The sequence below is a fragment of the Neovison vison genome, chromosome 7 (genome assembly GCF_020171115.1).
Source record: "Neovison vison isolate M4711 chromosome 7, ASM_NN_V1, whole genome shotgun sequence".
NCBI lineage: Eukaryota > Metazoa > Chordata > Mammalia > Carnivora > Mustelidae > Neogale > Neogale vison.
Window position 1 is genome coordinate 13,719,458 of NC_058097.1, and position 18,619 is coordinate 13,738,076.

The 18,619-nt window shown below is 40.4% G+C and overlaps 1 protein-coding gene across 1 annotated transcript in view; it reads right to left on the bottom strand.

The window, feature by feature from the left end:
* The window catches only part of AP1G1 (adaptor related protein complex 1 subunit gamma 1), an 81,300-nt gene extending 64,579 nt beyond the window's left edge, over positions 1–16,721 (bottom strand). Inside the window, exon 1 of the mRNA XM_044255798.1 lies at positions 16,384–16,721. The gene's annotated coding sequence lies outside the window, so the exon portion shown is untranslated. The remainder of the gene's footprint in view (positions 1–16,383) is intronic.
* Between the last annotated feature and the right edge of the window lie 1,898 nt (positions 16,722–18,619).

Consider the following 18,619-nt stretch of genomic DNA (forward strand, 5'->3'; position numbering starts at 1 on the left):
AGCAGCAGCAGCAAATGCAAACAAAACCTGTATTTAGCAGAAACAAGTATCCAAACATCACAGCAGCAAGATTAATAAACTCTACAGATCTGCTATACAAACTGTACCTACAGATAACAATACCATATTATTATACAACTGAAAATTTGTCAAGAGTAGAAATCGGCTTGCATTCTTACCAAAATTTTTAAAAGGCTTGTGCCCTTTAAATTATAGATTTTTATCCTATAAAAATTTTCCATGATTAATCAAAAGGAAAAGATCTAATCCCTTGCAAATCTCTGCCTCTGAGTTCCATAATAATTACCTTAATTTATCATTTTTTTACAAATCCAAAATTAAAGTCTTTATCACAAATACACACACACAACATAGTAATCTGAGCCTACTTAGTATACTGGCAAAAAGCATTCAAGTCTCCCTAAAGTCTTGAGTATTAAATAACAAAGAGTACTGTAATTGGTTTTTATAGTAAGACCCTAATTTATCAAGAAATGGTAATAATAACATCAACATTTAGCATTTAATGCAGAGGACAGAAAAACCTTAATATAAAATTTTATCCTAACATCAAATTATATAGATTAAATATGTACATTAGTGCATTTATGTGTATTATGAAATTTATAATTCAATCCATAATGCATTTATAATCCAATTACAGACATTAAATATTGATATACCTCAATAAAGCTGTTTTTTAAAACTAAGATGACAATCACATGAAAAAAATTATACCTGTGGAACAATTTCTAAAAATTATATAGTATAGTTCAGACACTGTCTGTTCTTATTAATGACTTGGCCCATCCAAGACTGAGAAAGATACGTTGAAGTCTACTACTACAGGGGTGCCTGAGTGGTTCAGCCAGTCAAACATCTTCCTTCAGCTCTAGTCATGGTCCTGGGATCAAGCCTCTCATCAGGCTCTCTGCTCAGCATGGAGACTGCTTTGCCCTTTCCCTCTTGCCCCATCCCCACCCTGCTCGCAGTTTCTCTCAAATAAATACATAGAATCCCCCCCCCCAAATTAAGGGGTTCATGGGTGGCTCAGGCACTTACATGTCGGACTTTGTCTTGGGTCATGACCTCAGTGTCCTGGGTTGAGCCCTGCACTAGGCTCCCTGCTCAGTGGGGATTCCGTTTGTCCCTCTCCCTCTGCCCCTTCCCTTCCCCCTGCCCTGTTCTCCACCTCTCCCTCTCTAGTAAGTAAATAACATCTTTAAAAAAAAAAAGTTTATGGGGCACCATAGTGGCTCAGTCAGTTAAGTGGCTGCCTTCAGCTCAGGTTATGATCCCAGGGTCCTAGGATCGAGTCCCACATCAGGCTCCTCGTTCAGTGGGGAGCCTGCTTCTCCCTTTCCCTCTGCCAACTCCCTTGCTTTTCCTTAGGACAAGCAATGAATTTTTTAAAAAGAATTTTAATTAAAAAACAGAGTCTGGGTGCCTGGGTAGCTCAGTTAATTAAGCGACTGTCTTCGGCTCAGGTCATAATCCCGGAGTCCTAGATCAAGTCCCGCATCGTGCTCCCAGTTCCGCAGGGAGTCTGGTTCACCCTGTCATGTTCTCTCTTGCACTCTCTGTCAAATAAATAAATAAAATCTTTGGGGGAAAAAAAAAACCATAAAGTCTACCACTATAATTGTTTCTGTCCATTACATTAAGTATTTTTTTTAAAGATTTTATTTATTTGACAGAGAGAGAGAGAGCACAAATAGGCAGATCAGCAGTCAGAGATAGAGGGAGAAGCAGACCCCCCACCAAGCAGGGAGACAGATGCAGGACTCGATCCCAGGACCATGGCATCACAACCTGAGCGGAAGGCAGCCGCCCAACTGACTGAGCCCTACATTTATGTGTCCATCTGTTTTATATTTACATAGTTGGTACATTTTGTAAAAATAAAATGTCCTTTTTTGTCCTAAAATACTTACTAGGGCAAAGATGGGAAAAGAACACAGAAAAATTAAAATTCTAACTTGTTAAAATACAGAGTGTGGATAAATGTATTTATTTCATTAATGGCTATTTGTTAAATAACATTGAGGAGTTCTTGGGTGGCTCAGTCAGTTAAACGTTCAACTTTTTTCTTCTTTTTTAAAAAGATTTTATTTGAGTGACGCCTGGGTGGATCAGTTGGTTAAGCAGCTGCCTTCGGCTCAGGTCATGATCCCAGCGTCCTGAGATCGAGTCCCACATCGGGCTCCTTGCTCAGAAGGGAGCCTGCTCCTCCCTCTGACTCTGCCTGCCATTCTGTCTGCCTGTGCTCGCTCTCTCTCCCTCTCTCTCTCTCTCTGATGAATAAATAAAATCTTTTAAAAATAAAAAATAAAAAGATTTTATTTGAGAGAGAGAGAGAGACAGCAAGAAAGCACAAGCAGGGGGAGCAGCAGAGAGAAAAGGAGAAGCAGGCTACCTACTAAGCAGGGATGTGGGGCTCAATTCCAGGACACAGGAATTATGACCCGAACTGAAGGCAGCCACTTCACTGACTGAGCCACCTAGGAGCCCCTAAGCATCCAACTCTTGATTCTGACTCGGGTCACGATCTCAGGATCATGAGACTGAGCCCTGCTTCAACACAGAGCATGAAACTTGCTTGGGATTTTCTGTCTCCCTCACCTTTTGCCCCTCTCCCTTTACCCAACCTACACACACACTCTCTCTCTCAAAAAAATAAAATAAAAAATAAAAAACATTGAAAAATAAAGAGAACACAAGCAAGTGAGAATTTAATTTCAAATGTTTCTATCCAAAATGTAAACAAAATTAGATTTTGGAACTTAAGCTAAATTAATTACTTTATATATCTAAAAAATAACTAAAATCATGAATACTTACTATAGGGGGAAAAAAGAAACATAAAAGACCAAAAAAAAAAAAAAAAAAAAAAGACTGCATATGTTCCAATTCTCCTAAACTTTATTCCAAAATGGAGAAAATGGTTATTTTCCAAACTCTCCACAAATCTCTGATATTTTTTAAAAGATTTTATTTATTTGAGGGAGAGAGAAAGAGAGAAAGTGTGCATATACACGCTTGTAGGACACAGGGCTCAATCCCAGGAGAGCAGGGACCACGACCCAAGCTGACGGCAGACGCCCATGACCAACCTACTGAGCCACGCATGCACCACACAAATCTCTTTAATTGATAAAAATTCTCCTCATACTGCAATACTAACCTCAGACCATGATTACCTTTTTTTCTTTGAAATGTGTATTATTCCCACTCAAATATAAGCTCCTAAAGGCTAGATCCCTGTGAGTCTTATTCATCCCTGTATTCCCCTTACTTAAGGGCAGGAACTTGAGAAACACTGTATTTAAATGAATCCTAAATGCTAGAAGAGTCTTGAACAAAGAAAATGCACTTGTCCTTTCCAAAGCAAACAAAGAAAAGGTGCGCTGGCTACTTACCAACAGCAACGAGAGGGAAGGCATCAGGACTCAATGCAGTCCTCTATTCTACCCTCTCAGTTAACTTTCTTTCTACTTCTCAGCTCATACTACCTGGCTTTAAGCTCAGAACCACTGTCAGCCCAGTTAAGAACATATAACCAAATAGCTGGGGCTCCTGCTTTTCTATGTTGTCCTTCTTTCCCCAAACGTGAAGCTATGTGAGCTCTAATCTAAAAAAAAAAAAAAAAAAAATCCTAAATTAAAAGCGATTTCTCATTATTAAAATTACCTCCTTTTCTAACCAACACAAAATCTGTACATGAAGTCTTTCTTGCTTAACAATGAGAAAACATTCAAGAAATCAGATTTCAATTAATTTTGCCAGTGATTACCCTATAACATCCAGTCACAGATTTAAGTATGGCTAAGAACACTCAAGGGACCTAAGTTAACACTAGGCAAAACCCTACAGAAGTTACTGTGCTCTCTCACCCACATATGCCACATGGCCATTTTTTTTTTCAAATTAATAACAACCAATACTTTTATTTTTTTTTAAAGGTTTTATTTATTTATTTATATGAGAGAGAGGGAGAGTAACAAGCAGACTGAGCACACAGTCTGGTACAGAGCTTGATCCCATGACCCTGAGATCATAACCTGGGCCGAAATCAAGAGCTGTTGGCTTAACTGACTGAGCCACCCAGGGACCCCTTTCCACATATATTTATTTGTATATTTAGATTATGCTCCACAGAGAAGCCTTATTTCAAATTTTTTATTGTATATGATATCTGAATTGGTTAATGCATTTACAACTTAGAAAACACTGACCAGGGGCACCTGGGTGGCTCAGCGGGTTAAAGCCTCTGCCTTCGGCCCAGGTCATGATCCCAGGGTCCTGGGATCGAGCCCCGCATCGGGCTCTCTGCTCAGTGCAGAGCCTGCTTCTCTCTCTCTCTCTGCCTACTTGTGTTCTCTGTCAAATAAATAAATAAAATCTTTAAAAAAAAAAAAAAAGAAAACACTGACCAGGGACACCTGAGTGGCTCAGCTGGTTAGGCAGTTGCCTTCAGCTCAGGCCATGATCCCAGCATCCTGGGACTGAGTTCCACGTAGGGCTCCTTGCTCGGTGGGGAGCCTGCTTCTCCCTCTCCCTCTGCCTCTGCCTACCACTCTGTCTGCCTGTGCTCGTGCTCTCTAACAAATAAATAAAATCTTAAAAAAAAAAAAAAAAGTAAGAAAGAAAGAAAGAAAAGAAAACACTGACCAAACTAGTAAGAAAGCTTACACCAAACTGACCAACAGTATTAAGCTTTGATCAGACTTTAATTTTCCCATATAATAGAGACCAACTGTCATTATTCTGGCTTAGCTGGGTTCTTTTCACCTTTTTTTTTTTTTAAAGAATTTATTTATTTATTTATTTATTTATTTGACAGACACAGATCACAAGTAGGCAGAGAGGCAGGCAGAGAGAGAGAAAGAGGAGGAAGCAGGCTTCCTGCTGACCAGAGAGCCAGATCTTTCCACCTTTTTATGTTTCAGCGGATTCCTCTGAGTACTGGGGGCAGGGAGGGGGAAGCAGTGCATATCTATCTCCCCTGTATGAGGAAGTGTGCTGCTTATAGGAGGGAAATGTTTTACAGAGTGAAGAAAAAGGGAGAGCAATGTTAGTACATCACTATTTGAATGAGAGAGACTGTATCTGAGGATAAGTATTTTGGTCACTGCAAAGGTAAACACCATGTGGGACAGGGATAGTTCTTTCAATGGGTTTCACAGGGCCTAGAATAATGAAACATTCAAGACCATTCAACTTTACATGCTCTGGCTTCAGGCTCATAATGCAACTTTGTAACTATCAATCATCTTTCCAAATAGCTTGTCTCCCAAATACCTACACATAAGGAAAAGGGAGCCCTGGAAATCACAGGTAATTAAGGATAAAAGCACAGCCCCTTGTGAATTACAACACTTATTCTAACTCACATCAGTGAGTTTGATTAGGCTAAATCACCCCAAAATAAATACTAAAATGGAATTTTTCCATCTTCAAGGCTAAGGAATAGACTGTGAAATGTGTGACCACATCAATATACCACCACACTCTGTCTAGGCAGCCAGTTGGCATTCCTCTAAGAAGTCCTAAACTCAATTCTGCCTAAAATGATACAGTAATTACAGGAATCTTCTTTTTAAATTACCCAATCAAAATTCACTGAAACTGAGAATTTAATAGATGTATATAAATGCAAATATGCCTCCTGGACAATTTAATTGCATAAAATGCATGAATATAAAGTCCAAATAAGGGGCACCTGGGGGTCTCAGTCGGTTAGGTGGTGAATTCTTAATTTTGGCTCAGCTTATGATCTCAGGGTCCTGGGATCAAGCCCTACATCAGGCTCCACACTCAGGAGGGAGGACACTTGAGAAGTCTTACTCTGCCCCTCCAACACTCTTTTGTTCTCTAAACAAAGAAACAAATCTTTTTTTTAGAAAGGCCAAAAGGGACGCCTGGGTGGCTCAGCAGGTTAAAGCCTCTGCCTTTGGCTCCGGTCATGATCCCAGGGTCCTGGGATTGAGCCCCATATTGGGCTCTCTGATCGTCAGGGAGCCTGCTTCCCTCCCCCTCTCTCTCTCTCTCTGCCTACTTGTGATCTCTGTCAAATAAATAAATAAAATAGTTTAAAAAAAAAAAAAAGAAAGAAAAGAAAAGCAATTTTCTACTCTCAACCCTAAAATTGGCACACACACACACACAAAAATCCTGAAGAGCCCACAAATATCAAGAATTGTAGCAAAATACCCAAAACAAAAATTTTGTTTTTAAAGCTATGCCCCAAAGGGTACAATAAATGTTAGAGATAGACTATCTTATTATCATCTTTTTATAAATACAGATGCCTTTTTAACTTCTCTGTATTTTCTGCTTTTATTTTTTTTTTTTAAGATTTTATTTTATTTATTTGAGAGAGAGAGACAGTGAGAGAGAGCACGAGCGAGGAGAAGGTCAGAGAGCAAAGCAGACTCCCCATGGAGCTGGGAGCCTGATGTGGGACTCGATCCCGGGACTCCAGAATCACGCCCTGAGCTGAAGGCAGTCGTCCAACCAACTGCGCCACCCAGGCGTCCCCTGCTTTTATTTTTTTTTAAGATTTTATTTATTTGACAGAGATCACAAGTAGGCTGAGAGTCAGGCAGAGAGACAGGGGGCAGCAGGCTCCCCACCGAACAGAGAGCCAGATCCCAGGACCATGAGATCATGACCCAAACCAAAAGCAGCGGCCTAACCCACTGAGCTGCCCAGGCGGCCCTATTTTCCGCTATCTTTTAAATAATAAACGTTTATTTCAGCAATAAATCTTGCTTCAAAAATTCAAAATAATAAAAATCAGGAAAACTGTGAACTTTCAAAATAAGAAGACAGTATTAGTATTCATCCTGGAAGGACATAGTCACATTTACCTAAAGGCATTTTCTACAGGAGAACATTAGTTTATTTCTAATCACTAGAAAGTGATTTCATACTAAAATAATAAAGTTTCCCTAAATATCCTTCACAAACCCAATTTCTGCTAATTCTGGAGGGGGATCTAGTCCACAGGAAATTAAAGATTCATTTTTAACCCATGTTTCTGACACTAGTTAGAAATAGATGGGGGGGGAGCGCCTGGTAGCTCAGTTGGTTAAGCTGCTGCCTTCAGCTCAGGTCACAATTCCAGGGTACTGGGATCAAGCCCCATATCGGGCTCCCTGCTCAGTAGTTTCTCTCTCTCTCTCTGCCTGTCACTCTGCTTACTTGTGCTCTCACTCTAATGCTCTGTCAAATAAGTAAATAAAATCTTTTAAAAAAGAAGAAAAAAAGAAAAAGAAAGAAATAGATGGGGGGAGGGGTGCCTGGGTAGCTCAGTCAGTTAAGCATCCAACTACTAATTACAGATCAGATCATAATCTCAGGGTCATGAGATTGAGCCCTATGTCAGGCTCTGCACTGGGCAAGGAGTCCGTGTTAAGATTCTCTCTCTCCCTCTCTTGAAAAAAAAAGAAAAAAAGAGAGAGAGAGAGAAAGAGAAAGAAAAAAAAGAAGCAGACAAGGAAAAATCCCATTAGCAATAGTATCAAAAACTGTAAAATGCCTAGCAACAAATTTAGCAAGAAAGGCAAAGAACTACATGAAGAAGACTGTCAAATCTATGAAACCTTTACTGAAGAACCTAAAACTGAAACAGGACCTGAACAACGGAAATTCATCATAAGGAAAAATTTTGGTCCTTAAAAATGTAAGTCCTCTCAGGATTAATATGTGAATATACTGCAATTCCAAACAGTGGGCTTTTGTGAGGTTTACTGAACCCAACAGATTTATTTTCTGTCAATAGATATAAAAACAAATGTTCAAGAATAGTTAAGAAAATGAAAAAGTACAGGGAAAGGAGTTTTTCTTTCTTTTTTCCCCTTAAGATTTATTTATTTTAGAGAGAGAGAGAGCATGAGCGGGAGGGGTAGAAAAAGAGGGAGAGAGCGACTCTCAAGCAGACGCCACACTAAGCACAGAGCCTGATGTGGGGCTTGATCTCATGACCCTGAGATCATGACCTGAGCCGAAACCAAGAGTCCAAAGCTTAGCTTAACCAACTGTGCTACTTAATTGCCCCAAGAGGAGTTTTCTTCACAGAGGGTAACTTTTTAAAAAACTATTACACTCAAACAGTAAAATAATAGTAAAGAGAAAAAAAGAACCAGAAACAGAGCAAACATATATGGGAACATAACATATAAGATGGCATTTAATTGGGGTGCCTGGGTGGCTCAGTTGGTTAAGTGTCTGCCTTTGGCTCGGATCATGATCTCAAGGTCCTGGAACAGAGCCCCATTTCAGGCTCCCTGCTCAGTGGGGAATCTGTCCCTCTCCTGCTGCCCCTCCTCCTGATTGGGCATGCTCTCACTCTCTCATTCAAATAAATAAAATCAATCTCTCTCTTTTTTTTTAAAGATGGCTTTCAATTCACTGAGAAAAAGACAGTTTAATCCTCATGTAGCCAGCTCTCTATACAAAGGAAAAGTATACAAGACCCACTGCTTCTTATCCTATAAAGGTTAATTCCAGGGGCACCTGGGTGGCTCAGTCAGTTGGGTATCTGCCTTTGGCTCGGGTCATGATCCCAGGGTCCTGGGATCTAGTCCCGTACTGGGCTCCCTGGTCAGTGGGGAGCCGGGTTCTCCCTCTCCCACTGTCAAATGAATAAATAAAATCTTAAAAATAAAAAGAGTTAATTCCAGATGAATAAATACATGTTGTCATACAACAAAAAATTAATGTATCATAAGATATTCCTACAAGATTAAAAAAAAGGGGGGGAGGAAAAACAACTTAAAAGAAAAATGAACCAAGGACATGAACAGAAAATTCTCAACAAAGGAAATTCAAACAGAAAAAACAAACAAAAACATATCAACAGAGGCTAGCTCTAATAATGGCCAGGAAAACTGAGACAAACTAAAAGAAGATTCATCATCTGGCAGACGAGTAAAAATTACATTATTTACATCTAAGGATGTGATGCTACAGAAAACCCACTGCTAGGGGAGGGAGAAATGACAACCTACTTATAGAATAATCTGACAATAAAAACATTTAAAGTATATTCCCTTTAACCCAGAAATCCCATCTTGGAGAATCTATTCTGCCGAAATAAAAGTTGCAGCAAGTAAGGTGACAGGTACAACGATGTTTACAAATACACAGTTTGTATTAACAAAATCTAGAAACAACTTAAATGTCCTTAAGAAAATCGCTGAGGGGCACCTGGGTGGTTCAGTGGGTTAAGCCGCTGCCTTCGGCTCAGGTCATGATCTCAGGGTCCTGGAATTGAGTCCCACATCGGGTTCTCTGCTCAGCGGGAAGCCTGCTTCCCTCTCTCTCTCTCTGCCTGCCTCTCTGTCTACTTGTGATCTCTGTCAAATAAATAAAAAAAAACTTAAAAAAAAAGAAAGAAAGAAAGAAAGAAAATCGCTGAATAGGGGCACCTAAGTGGCTCAGTAGGTTAAGGGTCGGACCCTTTATTTCAGCTCAGATCATGACTTCAGGGTCCTGAGACTGACACGGGGCTCCACGCTCAGCTGGGAGTCTGCTGAAGGATTCTCTCTCCCTGCCCCTCCTCTCCCCCATCCCACTCCCCACACTCTTATCTTCAAAAATAAATAAATCTTTTAAAAAAAAAAAAAACTTGACTAAGTTATGTATGGTACACATTCACGTTGAGACGGAATAAGGATGTTTAAAGAACAAAACTGAACTACATTTACTAACCAGGATGTGTTAAGAAAAGTTTGTTACAGAGTAATATAAGAAGTATGATGTCCCTTTTGTAAAAATAAAGCATCCTTATAAATGTGCACATTTAGGTTACTATATACAACACCTGACCAAGCATGGAGAGAAATACTGAAGTACATCCATAACCTGATAAAATAGCTGGGTAGTGGGCGCCTGGGTGGCTCAGTGGGTTAAGTCATTGCCTTCGGCTCAGGTCATGATCTCAGGGTCCTGGGATCGAGGCCCGCATCAGGCTCTCTGCTCAGCAGGGAGCCTGCTTCCTCCTCTCTCTCTGCCTGCTTGTGATCTCTCTCTCTCAAATAAATAAATAAAATCTTAAAAAAAAAAAAAAAAGAAAAAATAGCTGGGTAGTAACAATGAAGAGACTGAGGAAAATTAATAACTTTAAATATGTTTTTAGATTTTTTTATCATAATGGAAACCTATTATTTTATAAATTAAAAAGTTAAGATTTAAAAAACTCTTAGCACTATAAAAGTATATTATTCAAACAGGAAAAGAGAATCAGAAACAATTCATTGAACTGCATCGACATATTTCCATTGGGGGTAGGGGGAGACTGACATTCTCAACTTACTATCAGCTTCCTTAGCAAAATGAGTTACATATTAGTATTCAAAAGAAAGAAGATAGGGAAGAGTGGGATTCTTTGCTGCCACTTGAAACTTTTGCAAAAGAGTTTGAGTAAATCCCAAAGAAAAAAGAATAATGCCAATTTCAAAATTAAACATTTAAATAATATTGTCAAGGACACAGATATGAGGTTTCATATATATGTTCTAAATCCGAAAATAAACTTCACTGACATCAACTCTACAGGTCATAAGTAAATGACCTGCAGTACCTTCTCATAACTCAGGACCCTGACTGCTTTTAGCTCTGGCATCAACCAGTTACCATATATCTGAATACCTGAATAATTTTTCCATATTATTTTCATTCATAACATCTATTCCATGGAGTAGCTACTAGGGGCCAGTCACTGTGCTATGTACTATGGATGTCATAAATTAGATAGATCTTGTTCTCTGAAAACTCAAGGAAAGTTAGACAGTTGAAGTACTTTAAAGAAAGTGCTACACCCCTTTGCCTGGGGGTAGAGAGGAAGGAAGAACACATTCACTAGGTAGAAGGGAGAAAAGAAAAGCATTCCAGGTATAGGTACAACAGGTACAAAGAAAATGAAAGAATATGAAGTATTAGAGGAACAATATTTAAAAAAAAAAAAAAAAAGTTGTGTGTGTAGGGGCAACTGGCGGGCTCTGTCCATACACCATGCAACTCTTGATCTTGGAGTCGCTGAACTCAAGCCTCGCCTTGGGTGTAACAGCGCTTACATTTAAAAGTTTAAAAATAAATGAAGTTCAGTATGTGTAAATAAAAATAATACAACCAACTGCCAGTAAACTACTTCCCTAATTCTACTTTCTTAAATAATCAACACCATTTACTAACTTTCATCATGGAATGTTTCTAAGGAAAACGTAAAGCCCAACTTTCACTGGTAGAGACAAACACATATTTAAAAAACATCACGGGGGCGCCTGGGTGGCTCAGTGGGTTAAGCCGCTGCCTTCGGCTCAGGTCATGATCTCAGGGTCCTGGGATCGAGTCCCGCATCGGGCTCTCTGCTCAGCAGGGAGCCGGCTTCCTCCTCTCTCTCTCTCTGCCTGCTTCTCTGCCTAAATCTTTAAAAAACAAAACAAAACAAAACAAAAAACCATCACGTATCCAAAGTACTACCAGAAAAAGAAGCTCTTCTCACAACAGCATACCTTCAATAAATCATACCCAAAACCTACTATCTATAAAAATATTATTCTCACTTAGTTTCTCCACTCAGCTCAAACCAATGTTTTCACCGTATTTAAAAATATATGTTATTAAATATATATATATAGATATAGATATAGATATATGTTATTTATTTATTTGACAAAGAGAGACAGCTAGAGAGGGAACACAAGCAGGGGGCATGAGAGAGGGAAAAGCAGGCTCTTTGCTGAGCAGGGAGCCCAATGTGGGGCTCGATCCCAGGACCTTGGGATCATGACCTGAGCCAAAGGCAGATGCTTAACAACTGAGCGAGCCAGGCACCCCTTTTTCACCATATTTTAAAAGGATCACGTTCTCAAAAATATCAAAAAGTGGGAAGGGAACCAAATCTTTTGTGCAGACTTTAAAAATGAATTTTTAAAAATTAACTTCCCTTCCTTTTCTTCAGCTTCAAATGGGATAATTTCCCAATAGTGACATTTAGTAAATAGCTTCACTAAAATGAGCTGTAAAAACACTAATGGAACTCCTTTTGAGTTGTACAGCTATATGACTATTTACTAAAGTTAGATCTTTTAACCCAATAGTGTACATCATCTATTCTAATCAGTCTCATTTTTAAACCAAAGGTTTGTGAGGAGAGTGCAAATATTTTACAATCCCAAAGATCTAAAATCATGTCTTTCTCATATTTGCTCTTCCCCAAAACCCGTAACATTAACCGCAAGGCCAAACAAGCTGAAAAGCCTAGGATGCTCAGTAAAACACAAGCAAGATGGGTGAGCCAAGCAACTGCCTATCAGGTTACACTATGACTGCTGCACTGTAACAACAAGGAAAGGAGGTAAAAACTACTTGCCTTTAAAGATGTCTTAATTTATAAAGTGCAAAGGTCACGTATGTTTTCATCATCTTTTAAAAGACAATTACTTTTTTTCTTTTGAAACCTATTTTTCACTGACAACATTTATAACTCAACTTTCTCTCTCCAATTGTCTAAGCAAGCGAAAAAACGAAACAAAACAAAACTTCCAAGTACCTAATGAAAAATCATTTCTCATTTCAATCACAGTATCTTACACCTTGACCTTTTTATACAAAAGTGTTAGTTAATGCTGACTCAACAAGTCTGGCAAGTGTGAGAGTTTTTTTCACTTCTGGACCCTTCAAACTTTGACAAGAGATGTTCTGGTAACCAAGACTCACGCCAAATTAAATTATTCCTCCATGCCAAACTGTGTTATTACTCCTTCAGTGAAGGAGAAAAAAAAAAAGCAAACCCAAAAAAACAAACAAAAAAACCTTACGTGTATTTTCAAGATAGAAATGAATGTCTTCACAGATACAAAATTTTCTATACAAAAAGGCAAATGGAAAAATCCTAATACTTTCTGACAAAGATACAACTTTATTTTTTTTTAAGATTTTATTTATTTATTTGATGGACAGAGATCACAAGGAGGCAGAGAGGCAGGCAGAGAGAGAGGGAGAAGCAGGTTCCCGGCTGAGCAGAGAGCCTGACAGAGGGCTCGATCCCAGGACCTAGATCATGACCTGAGACAAAGGCAGAGGCTTAATCCACTGAACCACCCATGCGCCCCAAGATACAACTTTAAAAACCTATACACCCAGAAATATGAGGGCTTAAATAAATTTATATGTTCTCTTCATTTTAAAATTAGTTGTTACTTTAAACCTTATCCTGCATGAAAGGAACTGAGTAAAAGTAACAGAGGGATGAAGACGTCAAAATCAAGAACTCACAGCAATTGATAAAGCTGAGAACAAATGAATTTTAAGGACCAAATATAGTTAAACAAGTAGTTCCAGTTTATAGAAAGCTAAAGTAAAAGTTTTATATTCTCTGAAGCTAAATCTAAGAGCTTTAAAGTTTTGCTTTCAATTAAGTCCTGCTTTATACATAAAATTTTTAAATCCTCATCAAATGCAAATAAGGGGATTAGGCATTTCGAAAATCTGTTTTGGTATGTAGTTTCCTAATACATTTTTTTTAATTAAAAATAATCTCAAATTTTTCAATACGTATAGACTTTTAATAAATCACAAAAAACCCTGGGGTCACCTGGGTGGCTCAGTCAGTTAATGGGCGTCTTTAGCTCAGATCATGATCCCAGGATCCTGAGACAGATTGCCACATCCTCCTGCTCGTGGGGAGTCTGCATCTCCCTCACCTTCTGCTCCCTCACTTGTGCACACTCTCTCAAATAAGTAAGTAAAATCTCTAAAAAAATAATAAAAATAAATCACAAAAAACCTGGAGGTGCCTGGGAGGCTCAGCTGGCTTAAGATCCAACTCTTGGTTTCAGCTCAGGCTGTGATCTCAAGATGGTGAGATGGATCCCCAAGACAGGCTCCACACGCAGTGCGGAGACTCCTTGAGACCCACTCTCCCTCTGCCCCTTCCACCTGCTCTCGAGCTTTTCTTGTGTGCATGCTCTCTCACTCTCTCTCCCAAATAAATAAATCATAAAAAACTTGGGACTTTTGTTTTTGCACGTCACTAATTTCAAGACTACGTTTTAAAATAAACAGGGGGCAAATTATCACCAAGGTATTGCTGACAATTTTTGTACTTTATAGTTTCACTCTAAAATTCACTATTAAGGGGCACCTGGCTGGCTCAGTTGGTAGAGCATTCAACTCTTGATCTCAGGGTTTTTGAGGCTGACCCCCAAGTTAGGGGTAGAGTTCACTAAAAAAATAAACTAAAATTCATGTTTGGTTCAAATCTAGAACTGGTAAAAGGGAAACAGATCAAGGAACAAGAAACTGCTCCCAAAAGAAAATGAACTGAAGTTTCCTTAACAATAATGTTTCTTTCAAGTATAATCCTACAACCCTAGACAAACCGGACATTCAAATATGTGATCAATCAACAGTGCACTAAACAGCATTGTGGTTATAATTTGTAAGGCAAAAGGACACTTTCCAAACGAATACAAACTACCTAAGAATGAATAATGTTTGACTATCAATACATTATACCATGAAATGAACAGAGTTAAGTAACACCTACCCGATAGCTCTTCCAATAACCTTGTTTTTAAAAAATAACTCAGAAATGGAACATTTCAGTAACAATTACAAGGGGATATTTATTAAATGAATAAGCATTCCATAGATGTTCAGAGATGTGATAGTTCCTTTACCCAAAAGAGAAACTCCCTATCCCGAGAGTAAATACAGAAACACTAACATAATTTTGAAAAGTCTCTTTAAATAACAAGAACACTATTTACAATGAAAACATTCAGTCTCCTACTGAGACATCATATGACCAGTACAGGAATTTATCTACCTGGTGATAAGAATAATGCACTTAGACATGGATTAGAAGTATTAAAAGGTTTGATCCAAGTTCAAGTTATACGTTTTTTTTTTTTTCACTGTCCTCTTCATCCCCCTACAGGAGTCCATAAAGTTACATATTTAAATTTCAACTGTCACTAGGCTGTAATCTCAAATAAGCTCTCTTCAGCAGTTTTAAAAACCCAGGCTGAGATGAAATAGAGGTGATTCAATCACACTCGCCTAACTTGAAATGTAGGAAATAATCAGTGAAATACTGTGAAATACTTTTTATTCAAGCATGCCATAATGCAAACATACTTTAAGAACAGCATAAAAGTGGTGAGATTATAGATACCTGGAGAGTCTATATTTTTAAACCAAAACTTGAAGTATATAGTCTGACAAGTATTATGGGAGAACAGCAGAAGTGAATATTCAAAATTCAACTAACCGCCCCCCCCCAAATTCAACACACAGTCAACTTAAGTATTTTTCAGAATCCGTCAGCAAAGATCATAACCTGCAAGTTAAGATCACTAAGAAATCTACACTCCTCTCCTCTGTTAAACTAATCCTTACAGCAGCCAAAAAAGTTACTTCCCTTTCTGCAGACGTCGGATTAAGATCCTTCTCGGGCAATTTTCATGCCCAGGGATATATAACACCAAGACAAATACACGAGTGTCAGTAAGCACCAAAAAGCCAAGTCTTCACCACAAGGAGGGAATTCACAAATGAGACAACACTTGACAGCCTCCTCCCTACACCCCTCCCCAAAGCCATTTAATCAGCTTTCCAAACATTCACTGGGGAAGTATACTCTAAGCGAGTGGTTCGATGGCTCTCCTTCATCAAACCCTAACAGGGAAACATAACCAATCGTCCCGACTCTTCCAGACAGTCAAGAAAATCGGGAGAATTATTAGAAACTGCCGTCCGCAAGACCAAGAGTTTGAGAGGAGGGTAAGCAGGACACTCGCAGCTGAGTTAGGGAGTGGGGGAGGGACCCTAAAAATTGGGAAAGAAGTTGGTTGGAAGGGTAGAGAGAGGCGAGGGCAATGTCCGGTTCTGAGAGGACGGCACTGCAGAGCAGACAGCGATTAATTGAGCATTATGAGGAGCTAAAGAGAGTTCTACGAAAGACCTGACCCGAGTACAAGATACAAGAACGCTGATACGTGGCTCAGAGAAGACACGCGGGGGTGGGACCCGCCCCGCTAACCCCAGGTCCCTGAATGAGCCCTCAAAAGAGGATCGAAGCCCGAGAAAGTCAATGGGTCCAAAGGAGGCCCGCACCGGCCGGGCAAGGCCACAGCACAGAAGACAGCGGCGCGCGGAGCCTCCTGGTCCGAGGCCTCGGGTTGGCCCTCAAGAAGTCGGAGCAGCCCCTGGGGCTCCGGGCCCCTCCTGGGCCAGTCTCTGTCCTCTCTTCTCACCCCCCAAAGCCCAGCACCGGACCTCTGGTACGGACAGAAAGCTTCCGGCCGAGCGCTGCCGGCAGGCATGGGGCAAAAGAAGCAATATGTTCTTAGCGCCGCGAGTGACACTCACCGGCCCGAAACCTCGAATGAAACCAGCAGCTCCGGGGGCGGCGGCAGCAGTGGCAGCAGGAACCGAACATCCAAAATGGCGGCTCCCTCGGCCTCACCACCGCGACTGCAGGCGGAAGGATCCTTTTAGGAAGGAGGAAGTTTTTAACTAACTTCACACAGTAGAGCAGAAACTGTGGTCCCTGTCTTCCTCTTCTTGTCGATTCCGTGTTCCCTGGCTGCAACTTCTTGTGGCCCCCCCCTCCTATTATCCAAGAACTCGGACCCCGCCGAGGACTATTTGCCAAGGAGGAGGTGACTGCTCCTAGCAGAGCGACGCAAAGCGTAGCAAGGTACGGGGCGGTCACTGATGACGCGAGACGCTGCTGCCGAGTCACCGCTGCGAAGAGTCTGAGAGAGAAAGATCCGGCTGACCCTGGAAGCCTCCGAATATTGGTTCCGCTTGTGGGGGAGGAGGAGGCTGGGCATACCAGGAAGCGGCGGGGCCACCTGAAGAGGGCGGGGCTACCAAGGTGGCTGAGGAAGTGGGCGAGGCGAGGCAGGTGGCCACTGGGACTTAAGGCACAAATATCCCAAACTATTTCCTGTTGTGTTTGAGTCCTTAGCTTTCTCTCTAGGTTAACTTCGGGAACATGCTCCAAGTGGTCTCGGATTCTCTAGATTAGATTAGAGAATGATACAGAAGAATGGATTCCAGTTCCAGTACCATCGCTCAACCTCCTGCATTGGACAAGTCATTTAAGTGCTTCAGTTTCTTCATATATAAAAACAAAGGTTTTGGACTAGTGAGTGTTAAAACCCTTCCAGAGTGGGCTTTCTGACCATGTCTCCAACAACTAATGACCTGAGCCAAAGACAGTCTACTCAGACAGTTCCTGGCTTGATAAATAATTACTAACACCTGACTCAAATATTTTCCACGTGAACGGTAAAGAGCGTCATGATACCTTGGCCCATTTAAGGGAAAGGTGACCTACCTAAACTAAAGTCCTTCAGGTAGATTGGCAGTAAAGTAGTCCTGAAAATGAATAAAGTACTGCACCTGGCTGGATGCCAAAAAGAACTGTACTAACCAAGGGTGCCTGGGTGGTTCAGTGGGTTAAAGCCTCTGCCTTAGGCTCAGGTCATGATCCCGCTGTCGTGGGATCCAGCCCCGCATTGGGCTCTCTGCTCAGGGGGGAGTTGGCTTCCTCCTCTCTCTCTCTGCCTACTTGTGATCTCTTGTCTGTCAAATAAATAAATAAAAAATATATATATATTTATATTTATATATATTTATATATATATATATATATATATATATATATAGTACATATATATATGTACTAACCATACATCTTGAGTTTAGGACCTGTTATAGACAGGAGGTTGTGCTTTTTTCCTTAGGCACATTTATTTGGGGATTTCAAAATATTTTCCAAAAACTGAATTGAGGAGGGGCTCCCAGGTGACTCAATGGGTGAAGCCTCTGCCTTCCAATCATGATCCTGGGTTCTTGGGATCCAGCCCTTCGAGGGCTCCCACCTTAGTGGGGAGATTTCATCTTTCTTTGCCTTTTCCCACTGCTCCTGTTTCCTCTCTCTCTTTCAAATAAATAAAATCTTTTTTAAAAAACTGAACTGAGGGTTAGACTGGGTGGCTCAGTGGGTTAAGCCTCTGCCTTCGGCTTGGGTCGTGACCTCGGGGTCCTGGGATCAAGCCCCACATCGGGCTCTCTGCTGGGCAGGAAAATTGCTTCCCCTCCTCTCTTTGCCTGTCTCTCTGCCTTCTTGTGATTTCTCTCTGTGTGTCAAATAAATAAAATCTTTAAAAAAAAAAAGTGAATTGAGGAGGTCAATCTATACAATTTCACTCCTGAACTACTAGGACTTACCAAGTGACTGGAAACAAAGTCCAGGGGCATGATAATAGTAATTACCATTTTTTATTATTAAGTATTGATACCACATTGTTTATAAAAGCGTTTTCCTAATTTTCTAATTTGACCCTCCCACCAACCTGCTAAATCAGACTAGACAAGCATAGGTAACTTAGTTTTACAAAAAAGGAGACCGAGGTGCCTGGGTGGCTCAGTCAGGTAAGCAGGTGCCTTTGGCTCAGGTCATGATCCCAGGGGCCTAGGATAGAGCCCCAGGGCTCCTTGCTCAGCAGGGAGCCTGCTTATCCCTCTGTCCTGTGCTTGTGCACACTCTCACTCTCTCTCTGACAAATAAATAAAATCTTTTTCAAAAAATTAG